Source organism: Cololabis saira, chromosome 15 (genome assembly GCF_033807715.1).
Source record: "Cololabis saira isolate AMF1-May2022 chromosome 15, fColSai1.1, whole genome shotgun sequence".
Classification (NCBI taxonomy): domain Eukaryota; kingdom Metazoa; phylum Chordata; class Actinopteri; order Beloniformes; family Belonidae; genus Cololabis; species Cololabis saira.
In genome coordinates this window covers 37,176,502-37,187,204 of record NC_084601.1, presented here as the reverse complement: position 1 = coordinate 37,187,204, position 10,703 = coordinate 37,176,502, and positions in this window count along the sequence as shown.

Here is a 10,703-nt window from a genome sequence, read left to right as displayed (position 1 = left end):
AAAAACATTTATGTCACGTAAACCTACAGTCTCTCTTCTCAGCTCAGTCACAACTACGGCACTAGACAAGCTTTGAGATTCATGTTTTCACCTTGCCTAAACCTAAAACTGATGCTTTCAAAACAACTGTGACGTACAGGCAATCACATACTGGAACAGACTTCCACAACATTTAGTTTTAATTTCCAATACAGTTGATTTTAAGAAAATACTCAGAAGAGCTGTAATGCAGAAAGAGGTTGTTGTAGAACGTGACTAATGTTTTTGTCAGTTAATTGTAATCTGTTAGGAGTTATGAATGTTTGATTTTCTTTATACTTTTTTGGTTTAATTTCAAATTAGTGTGCTGGGTGAGGTTATCATTACTATATTTATATATGTTTTATTTTAGTTTACTTTTGTGTGTATTTTATGTCTGTTATATTTTAATTTATCATTCTTTGTCATGTAGGATAATAGTTCTGGTTTTCTTTTTCGTTTGGTAGATGTATGAATGTATATATTATATTTGTTCTTTAATTGTTTTTTTGTGTATTTTTTAATTGCATTGTAATTTTTAACCCCAGGAAGAATAGTCGCTGCTGAGGCCGTGACTCATGGGGATCTACAATAAATAAATAAATAAATCAGCTGGCCTTCTCTGTCACCTCCTCGTATTCTTTGCTGATTTTGGAAAACAGAACCTAAGGAAGTCTCTCGTTTGAACGGGAAACTACACTGCAAAAACTCAAAATCTTACCAGGAATATTTGTCTTATTTCTAGTTAAAATGTCTCAAAAAATCTCATTGCACTTTGTAGCAGGGCTAGTGCTACGGGGGCCGACCGACAGGACAGAGGTAGGAACTCGTCTATTCACTCCTTCACTGCAGACACACATCCACCAGCACCTTCAGCAGAGACCTCTTGCTGCTGTGCAGCCACGCCTTATGAAGGCAGGCAGGGTGGAGAGGTTGATGGGGCCCACCTGTGCCCAATCACCTGAGTGGCTGCACCTCCACCCTGCCACACACTTAAAACAACAGTCATTACCAGAAAAATAACTTATTTGACAATTTTCACCCGTTTCAAGTAAATTTTCACTTGAAATAAGTAGAAAAGTCAGTGGGACAAGATTTATCTTCTCATTACAAGAAGAAAAATTGTTCCACTGGCAGATTTTTCAACTTATTTCAAGTGAAAATCTACTTCAAACAGGTGAAAATTGTTGTTTTTTCCAGTGATGAGTCTTGTTTTAAGTGTAATGATATATTTTTTTGACTAAAAATGAGACATTTTAACTAGAAATAAGACAAATATTCTTGTTAAGATTTTGAGTTTTTGCAGTGTACTGGCCGGGAACATCCATGACTTGGTGTTTAAAAAAAAAAGCGAGTTTGAATGAGGGTTCAGATGTGTTAACTTGATCTGCAACTTAAGTTTTGTTCTTTCGGGCTATGAGGAAGCCAAATGTGGTTCAAAGTTGGCTGACCTATTTTTTTACAGAAACAGCACCACAACACAGGTCAAATACCTGCCAAATTACAGTGACGTTAAGAAGAGTGTTTAATTACAGTGTCTTTAATTACATTCCCTGTCATGCCCGCACCTACCATTTGTGTCTGTCTCTCCTCCCTCTGTTCTTCATTCTCTCTGTCTGTTCTCTCTTTTCCTGCTCTGCCCAGCTGGCCTTCAGGAGGAGTTTCCCCCTTATGATCCAGGTCTTAAGTTTCTTCCCTCCTAGTTTTTCCTTGCCACTGTTTGTCTTAAGGTTTTTCTCCCACTAGGAGAGTTTTTACCTTCTATCATTTATGTTTATATAATAATTACTCAGGGGCCATGTTCTGGGTCTCTGGAAAGCACCTAGAGACAACTTCTTGTGTAATAGACGCTGTATAAATAAAACTGAATTGAACTGAAAAATATGAAAAAGGTATATAAAATAACTTGCCAATATAATTATTGTTCCAGCTAAAGTTTCTTGGAAAATAACTTAATGACTGAGTGAACAGTCATTAAGTTTTCAAATAATGAAAAGATTAAAAGAAGAATCTTTTTTTATTGTGGTTTTCATCTTCTGATTTTAATATTTTACAGAAATCATTGTGTCTTCAGTTTAAATCAATCAAATCAATTCTGAGGAAGATTGTTAATTTGGACATTCACCAGATACTTATGGGATTAGTACTAAAAGGAAAATAGGCCTACAATAAAAGTACCGCAATTATGGTATCAGACAGATCCTTTAATACAATAAATGGATAAACTGTGTTTAAAAAAAACACCTCATGAGTTTGAATGAGAGTTCGGATGTGTAAACTTGATCTGCAACTTAAGTTTTGTTCTTTTGGGCTATGAGGAAGCAAAATGTAGTTGAAAGTTGGTTGACCTATTTTTTAGAGAAACAGCATCCATAACACCAGCCAAACACCTGCCCAATTACAGTTACATCACTACCTTTATACCTGAGCCGCAGGTAAAAACACAGCGACTCCCGCACAGAGTGAACGACAACTCATAACATATTTGGCTCGTATACAGGACTGTCTCATAAAAATTAGAATATTGTGAAGTTCTTTATTTTCTGTAATGCAATTAAAAAAACAAAAATGTCATACATTCTGGATTCATTACAAATATACTGAAATATTGCAAGCCTTTTATTATTTTAATATTGCTGATTATGGCTTACAGTTTAAGATTAAGATTCCCAGAATATTCTATTTTTTTTAGATAGAATATTTGAGTTTTCTTAATTTATCATAGGTACTCTTCAACTGTGAGTGACAGAATCTAAAAAAAAAAATCCAGAAAATCACATTGTATGATTTTTAAGTAATTAATTTGCATTTTATTGCATGACATAAGTATTTGATCACCTGTCAACCAGTAAGACTTCCGGCTCTCACAGACCTGTTAGTTCTTCTTTAAGAAGCCCTCCTGTTCTCCACTCATTACCTGTATTAACTGCACCTGTTTGAACTCGTTACCTGTATAAAAGACACCTGTCCACACACTCAATCAAACAAACTCCAACCTCTCCACAATGGCCAAGACCAGAGAGCTGTGTAAGGACATCAGGGATACAATTGTAGACCTGCACAAGGCTGGGATGGGCTACAGGACAATAGGCAAGCAGCTTGGTGAGAAGGCAACAACTGTTTGCACAATTATTAGAAAATGGAAGAAGTTCAAGATGACGGTCAATCTCCCTCGGTCTGGGGCTCCATGCAAAATCTCACCTCGTGGGGCATCAATGATCATGAGGAAGGTGAGGGATCAGCCCAGAACTACACGGCAGGACCTGGTCAATGACCTGAAGAGAGCTGGGACCACAGTCTCAAAGAAAACCATTAGTAACAGACTACGCCGTCATGGATTAAAATCCTGCAGCGCACGCAAGGTCCCCCTGCTCAAGCCAGTGCATGTCAAGGCCCGTCTGAAGTTTGCCAATGACCATCTGGATGATCCAGAGGAGGAATGGGAGAAGGTCATGTGGTCTGATGAGACTAAAATAGAGCTTTTTGGTCTAAACTCCATTCGCCGTGTTTGGAGGAAGAAGAAGGATGAGTACAACCCCAAGAACACCATCCCAACCGTGAAGCATGGAGGTGGAAACATCATTCTTTGGGGATGCTTTTCTGCAAAGGAGACAGGACGACTGCAGCGTATTGAGGGGAGGATGGATGGGGCCATGTATCGCGAGATCTTGGCCAACAACCTCCTTCCCTCAGTAAGAGCATTGAAGATGGGTCGTGGCTGGGTCTTCCAGCATGACAACGACCTGAAACACACAGCCAGGGCAACTAAGGAGTGGCTCCGTAAGAAGCATTTCAAGGTCCTGGAGTGGCCTAGCCAGTCTCCAGACCTGAACCCAATAGAAAATCTTTGGAGGGAGCTGAAAGTCCGTATTGCCCAGCGACAGCCCCGAAACCTGAAGGATCTGGAGAAGATCTGTATGGAGGAGTGGGCCAAAATCCCTGCTGCAGTGTGTGCAAACCTGGTCAAGAACTACAGGAAACGTCTGATCTCTGTAATTGCAAACAAAGGTTTCTGTACCAAATATTAAGTTCTGTTTTTCTGATGTATCAAATACTTATGTCATGCAATAAAATGCAAATTAATTACTTAAAAATCATACAATGTGATTTTCTGGATTTTTTTTTTTAGATTCTGTCACTCACAGTTGAAGAGTACCTATGATAAAAATTACAGACTTCTACATGCTTTGCAAGTGGGAAAACCTGCAAAATCGGCAGTGTATCAAATACGTGTTCTCCCCACTGTATGTTTTATGTTGTCAGTATTAATGGGGGGATGTTGGACCGTTTTCCCCCTCCATCTGGGGGCTCCGGGGGCGCCCGTGGAGGTACGGTGGGGGGCCCCCTTCAATTGGATGGCCGGTGGGGGAACGTGGGCGTCTTTCCAGGGCCGGCTCTGCTGGTCCTGCCTCCTGGCTTCGGCCTCTGCTACCCCTCCTTCCCCCCTTACACGACTCATAGGCACATAGGCGAAGGGGTGGGGGGTCCGGGTCGTGGGGGGCATTGTCCTGCGTGGCCCGGCACTCCCCGCCTTACGGTTTTAACAGCACTGTAGACACTGCACATTCAACACTTATTAAATACATTTGACAAGGACATTTAGTTCGCGAGGGGGGGGTCGGTGTCAAATTGATACCTTGTCCTCCCCCTCCCTGTTTTTATGGCATTAATCACATGCACTCAACACCAGGGTCGGGAGGGGGGCCCACATCACCCGCGTTCCCTCGCCGGCCTGGGATAGGTGGGTCGGGATACCCGGGCCTGGCGGGGCTCGCCGTGCAGCCTGGGATGCCTTCTGGCGGTGCTGGACCCCCCCGGGGAGGGGGAAACGGTGCGTGATTGTGCGTCTGTGTCGGTGAGAAGGGTCATGCCATGGAGGATTTGGGCCTCCATTGGCAGGACAACAAAATGTAATAATTTATTAATATTATGTTATACAAAGATAGTTATTATTATTATTATTATTATTATTATTATTATTGTGTATAGTATATCATATTATTATTAGTATAGATATCGGATAGTTGAATGGATGAAGGAATGGGATGCCTTGGTCTGGGGCCCTCCGTTGTCGGGCCCGCGCGGATGTCGCCTTGTTGGGGGGTTCCCTCTCTCCGGGCCCGTCTCCGACCCCCCCCGCTGCCTCTGCGGCGGGGCGCCCCTCTGGTCTTGGAGGGCCACTTTTGTGGGGGCGGGTGCTCCTGCCCGCGTCGGCGGCCGGGGCGTCTCTGTCTCTCCGGGTAGGCTGGCCCTGCGCCGGGTGGGGGTCGTTGGCCTGGAGGGTGAGGGCCTCCTGGCCACGTGTCCGGCCCAGGGATTGCCTGGGTCGCGGTCCGCCGCTCGCTGGCGGTGGGTTGCCTCCTTCCTACCTCTCCCCTCTGTGGGGTTGCTGGTGGTCTGGGTTCCGGGTTCTTCCTGGTCGGCCCCTGGTCTCGCGGGTGGCGGGGTTGCTAGATACACTTCAGGTGGAGCTTTGATAAGACTATTACACACACACACACACACACACACACACACACACACACACACACACACACACACACACACACACACACACACACACACACACACACACACTCATACCCACACACATACATACACATAGCCACATAGACATATACACACTCACGTACACATATACATAGTCATACATTCATGCATGCACACACACACACACACACACACACACACACACACACACACACACACACACACACACACACACACACACACACACACATAGCCACAAAGACATGTACACACACACGCACGCATACACACCCACACACACACAAACACACACATACATACACACACGCATGATCATATACATACACGCACACACACACATAGACATACTACATCTGTAGTTTTTGGGGTTAGTTAGCGGTAGCTTAGCTCAGACTGTGATTTGGGTTGATTGCTGCTTGTGTTTTGGTCGGCTCCGTGTTGGTTTTGTCGGTTTTGTGTTTTGTTTGTGGTTTTTGTTACAGATTTCCAGTGCTTGACGTGTGCCTCCGTGTGTCCCTGCTTCCTGGATTGGCAGTGGATGTCTTATGGGATTAGTACTAAACAGAAAATAGGCCTACAATAAAAGTACCGCAATTATGGTATCAGACAGATCCCTTAATACAATAAATGGATAAACTGTGTTTAAAAAAAACACCTCATGAGTTTGAATGAGAGTTCGGATGTGTAAACTTGATCTGCAACTTAAGTTTTGTTCTTTTGGGCTATGAGGAAGCAAAATGTGGTTGAAAGTTGGTTGACCTATTTTTTAGAGAAACAGCATCCATCATAACACCGGCCAAACACCTGCCAAATTACAGTTACATCACTACCTTTATACCTGAGCCGCAGGTAAAAACACAGCGACTCCTGCACAGAGTGAACGACAACTCATAACATATTTCCAATCCAATGCACTTTATTTATATAGCACATTTTAAAAAACAACAGGGTTACCAAAGTGCTGCACAATAAGTAAAGCAAGACATAATAAAATAATATATTTATTTGGCTCGTATAGTACTGCTTCTGAATTTTGATTTGTTTCTGTCAATAAATGATAAATGTTTATTATTTATTGAGTTTGTTTTGAGGTAGAAGAGTTTTTCTTATTTTTAATTATGTTCTGATATGTAACTTTACAATTGAAAGAGGGGCGTTGTTGGTAGACTCGAAGGAGAGTTGGCAGGTCATTGTCTTTGTTTCAGAAGGCTGTAATTATCTCAGGGAGAGACTTGACTCATGCGTTGAAGGTTGAAAATTATGCAAGTCAAATGAAATGCTACTGACATGCTTTCATGACTGGTCTGTGAGAATACTGGCGTGCAAGTTCTGAAGAGAACAAATTTAAGGTGTGTCAATCAAGTCATACTTAACATCCTTTTTAAATGAGACATCTTTCTCCATTTCTTTGTGGGCTTCAAGACATTTTTAATTTCCTGGTTTTCTGGCTAAGATGTTCTCTTTATGATAAGTTTGGATGTACTTTGTGTACTTTTACAGTATATTCATCCTCCCTATTTTTTATACTGTATGAGATCAGAACACTTAGGGCCTGATTTACTAAAGGTTTGCGTGCGTAAAAACCTGTGCAAACTTGACAGCACCCGCAAACCAATGTGCGAGCTGATCTACTAACGGCGTGCAAAGAGGACTGCGTCTCTGAAATGCGCAAAATTGCACACGCAATTCAGTTAGTACTTTTGCCCTGATGAATAATCAATATGGGGTGTACCCGCCAGAGAGCGCTTAATACTGGGAGGGGAAGATGCAAATATGTCCATTTACCACGCGCAATGAGATTTACCAAGCCTGAAAGTAGTTGCGCGTATTGTGATTGCGTCTGTATTTAATACGTTTGAAAGGAAGGTGCTAATCTGCTGCTGCCGTTATTGTGGCAAGGAGGCGACATCCAAAATCAAAGCATACGCAGAGAGAGAGTCTTTATTCTGCTGCATGCTATTTCGAAAATGGTTGCACAAGTTTTATTAAAGGCCACTTTTTCTTTAGTTCTTCGCCTTATATCTTGCCACCTTCTCTTAATGTGCCCCCCTCCACTCGCCCACAAGCAGGCCAAGCCTTTGTGCCAAAACTTTGTATTTTATTGATTACTTATCGTATTGAACGTGAAATCATCCTTCGTAAATTACATTTATTAAAACCTGTGCTTATTAATCACAAAACACAGGTTAAACATCATGACCAAATCCGCTCCGACCCGCTGTGTCAGTGATCAGCGCAGAGACTGCAGCTTCGCCTGAATTATGGTTCTGCGTTAAATCGACGGCGTAGCCGACGGCGTAGGGTCGCGGTGCGGTGTGCGTCGCCGCGTAGCCTATGCCGTCGGTTCTGCGTTGGTGTGACGCGGAACCATAAATCAGCCTTTAGTGTGCGCTCTGTGCGCTGTTCTGAACACTTCTCTTCTCTTCTTGCCATATGATGGTTCCGTCTGTCACACATTTACTGTCAGTGTTTGCTATATAATATATAATATTTGCAATATACTGTGGACATCTGAATAAAAACTTAACTCATAAATAGATGAATCAAAGCGCTCTCCAGCTCTGTGTCCAGAGCCGGATTAAATAAATGGACTACACTAGGCAGACTGTGATTTTTGGGCCCCCCTCCATCGATGTTATTTATGAAATCTTAAACTTACCAAAGTTACTAATAAAACTTAATTCACATTTTACATAGCATAGTCATAGTCAAGTCGGTTCTTTGTATTCCAAAATAAGTCATGTGTTGTATATTAAACAGTCTATCAGACTATTTTTAGATTTTTATTATTTATACGTTATTACAATGCTCTATTAAATGCTATTAAATGATCCTTATCTTATCGATTGTGAGCATTTTGCAGAAAATCTTAATTAAATGTGTTGATTAAATTGAATAGTTAAATAAGAAGTCAAATCTACAAAGACCAATACAATTTGCAGTAAGACAAAGTGTGCTGTAGTATGTATGTCTGTATGTGTATATGTATGTATGTGTATGCGTATGTATGTGTATGCGTATGCAGAGCCGTCTGGGAGATTTGCGAGGCCCTGTGTGAAATAGCAAGGGGGTTTTTCGGGTCGGATCGGGTGTTTATATGCGCAATTTTAACTCTCCAATTAGCAAAATACTGGATACCTTCCTCTGCCTCATCATCATCTCTTGCCTCAACGCGGGGCCCCACGGCTGCTTGAGACCCGGGCGGATCGGGGATTTTTGTAACAAATTTATCAAACGTGCCTTTCAGAGAGGCATTAAACTCTTCCATTTTCTTTAGTTTTTTTCTTTTTTCATCCCCTGATGGAAATTTCCTGAATCTGTCTCGTTCTCTCGACATTGTGTGACAGTTTGTTCCAACTCCACCGTCTGGATCAGAGCAGCTTGTGTCTGCGCTTGGTCTGATCAGTTGTATTGAACAACAGACACGCGTCATCATTGCACATATATTTATTGATATGCACAGACTAGTACACATTTAGGTCTGTAATGGAACGTGACTGTTGATATTTATAAGGAAAAAAAAAAAATAGGGGAAAAAAAAAAACGGCCCATAGCGCCAGGCCCCTTGGGGCGCCAGGCCCCGTGTAGTAATAATGCACATATATATATGCCTTAGGTTTTTACCGGCATGTTATCAACCATTAATATGTGTGCAGACAAAAAAAAAAAAAAAAAAAAAATTTTTTTTTTGAAAAACCAGACGTTTTTCCGTTTTTTTGTGTTACCAACTGCATTTATTCTATCGCAGGTTTTCTCCGATATTGCGTTTCTTTTGGTAATGTTTAAATTTCTTTGCTGTAGTTCATGAATGTGTTTATTTGCCTCTTCCACTAATATCTCTAACTCCAACTCGTCAAATTTCATTTTGCGCTTGTGACTTGTGACTGTGCATTCCATCCAGACTCTCCATAGTGCAGAGTTTGCGCTCGCAAACCCTAAGACACGCAACAGCTTATTTAAATACTGCTGTTTGCACCTGTTATCAATTGCGCACGCAATCTTAGTTGATCACCCGCAAACCACACGCAAACAGCACGCGCAAACTTTTTCAGTGCACACGCAATTTAGTACTCTTTATTTAGGATCTTAGTAAATCGGGCCCTTAGATGGGATTTTTGCTGTGTGACTCTCTTCCCTCACTGTAAATATTTTAAATTGATTGCTACCAAGATTGACACTTTACAGGTATAATCATCCTCCCTTTCTAATGATTATACTTTTGGATTCGATAATCATTGATTGATGTATTTGATACGTACACTTTGTGAGTGTTATCTCTTTTTTCCCTGTGTTTTGGTGATGCTTACTGACTGCACTTCGGTATGTGACCTTGTTTGAATGTGCTCAGGTGTTTGTTTTGGATTGGATCACATAGGCCTACCAGCCTATAATAGACAAGCTCTTTTTCCGATCTGTTTGATGCCTTGAAAATGTTCTATGACCGAAACGTTGGCCTAATAAACGAGTGCACGGTGAGAAGAAGGTGTGCAGGAGTTTTCTTTTTATATTTAATTTCCTGGTTGAAAATAAAAATGCAGCCAAAAAACCAAACCAACCAAGAAACCAAACCAAAACAGAAACCTTTTTTCAAACATGTCTGTGGCTCTGATCTTATTAACTATTTGTAGGGGGAAATGTGAGGAACTCCATTCCTGCCATCTGCAGGATGTGCCCATTGAAAATGAATCAATTAACAGCATTTTACTTTCGTTACGTTTCTTGATTTGATTTGCTTGGGTCTGGTTTCCTCCTACGTTCAAAAACATGCAGGTTTACTGGCCACTTGAGAGACGGGCACTGATGCCATCAGGACCTGCAGCTTTGTCATGATGTAGTTGCTCCAGCAGTAAGGGTCATTCTGGTGGATGTGGGGGGGTCTCTGGGCATCACGGGTTAACAAAGGGGAGTGGGGATAAAGTGGTGTCCAGAGGTGGGTAGTAACGAGTTACATTTACTCCGTTACATTTACTTGAGTAAGTTTTGGGAAATTTTGTACTTTAAGGAGTAGTTTTGAATCACTATACTTTTTACTTTTACTTGAGTAGATATTTGAAGAAGAAACTGTTACTCTTACTCCGCTACATTAGGCTACGTTGAGCTGTTACTTTTCTTTTATCCGCGTACGCGTCAATCTCATGACATCACTGGGTGATTCTTTGGGAAAAATGTTTGTT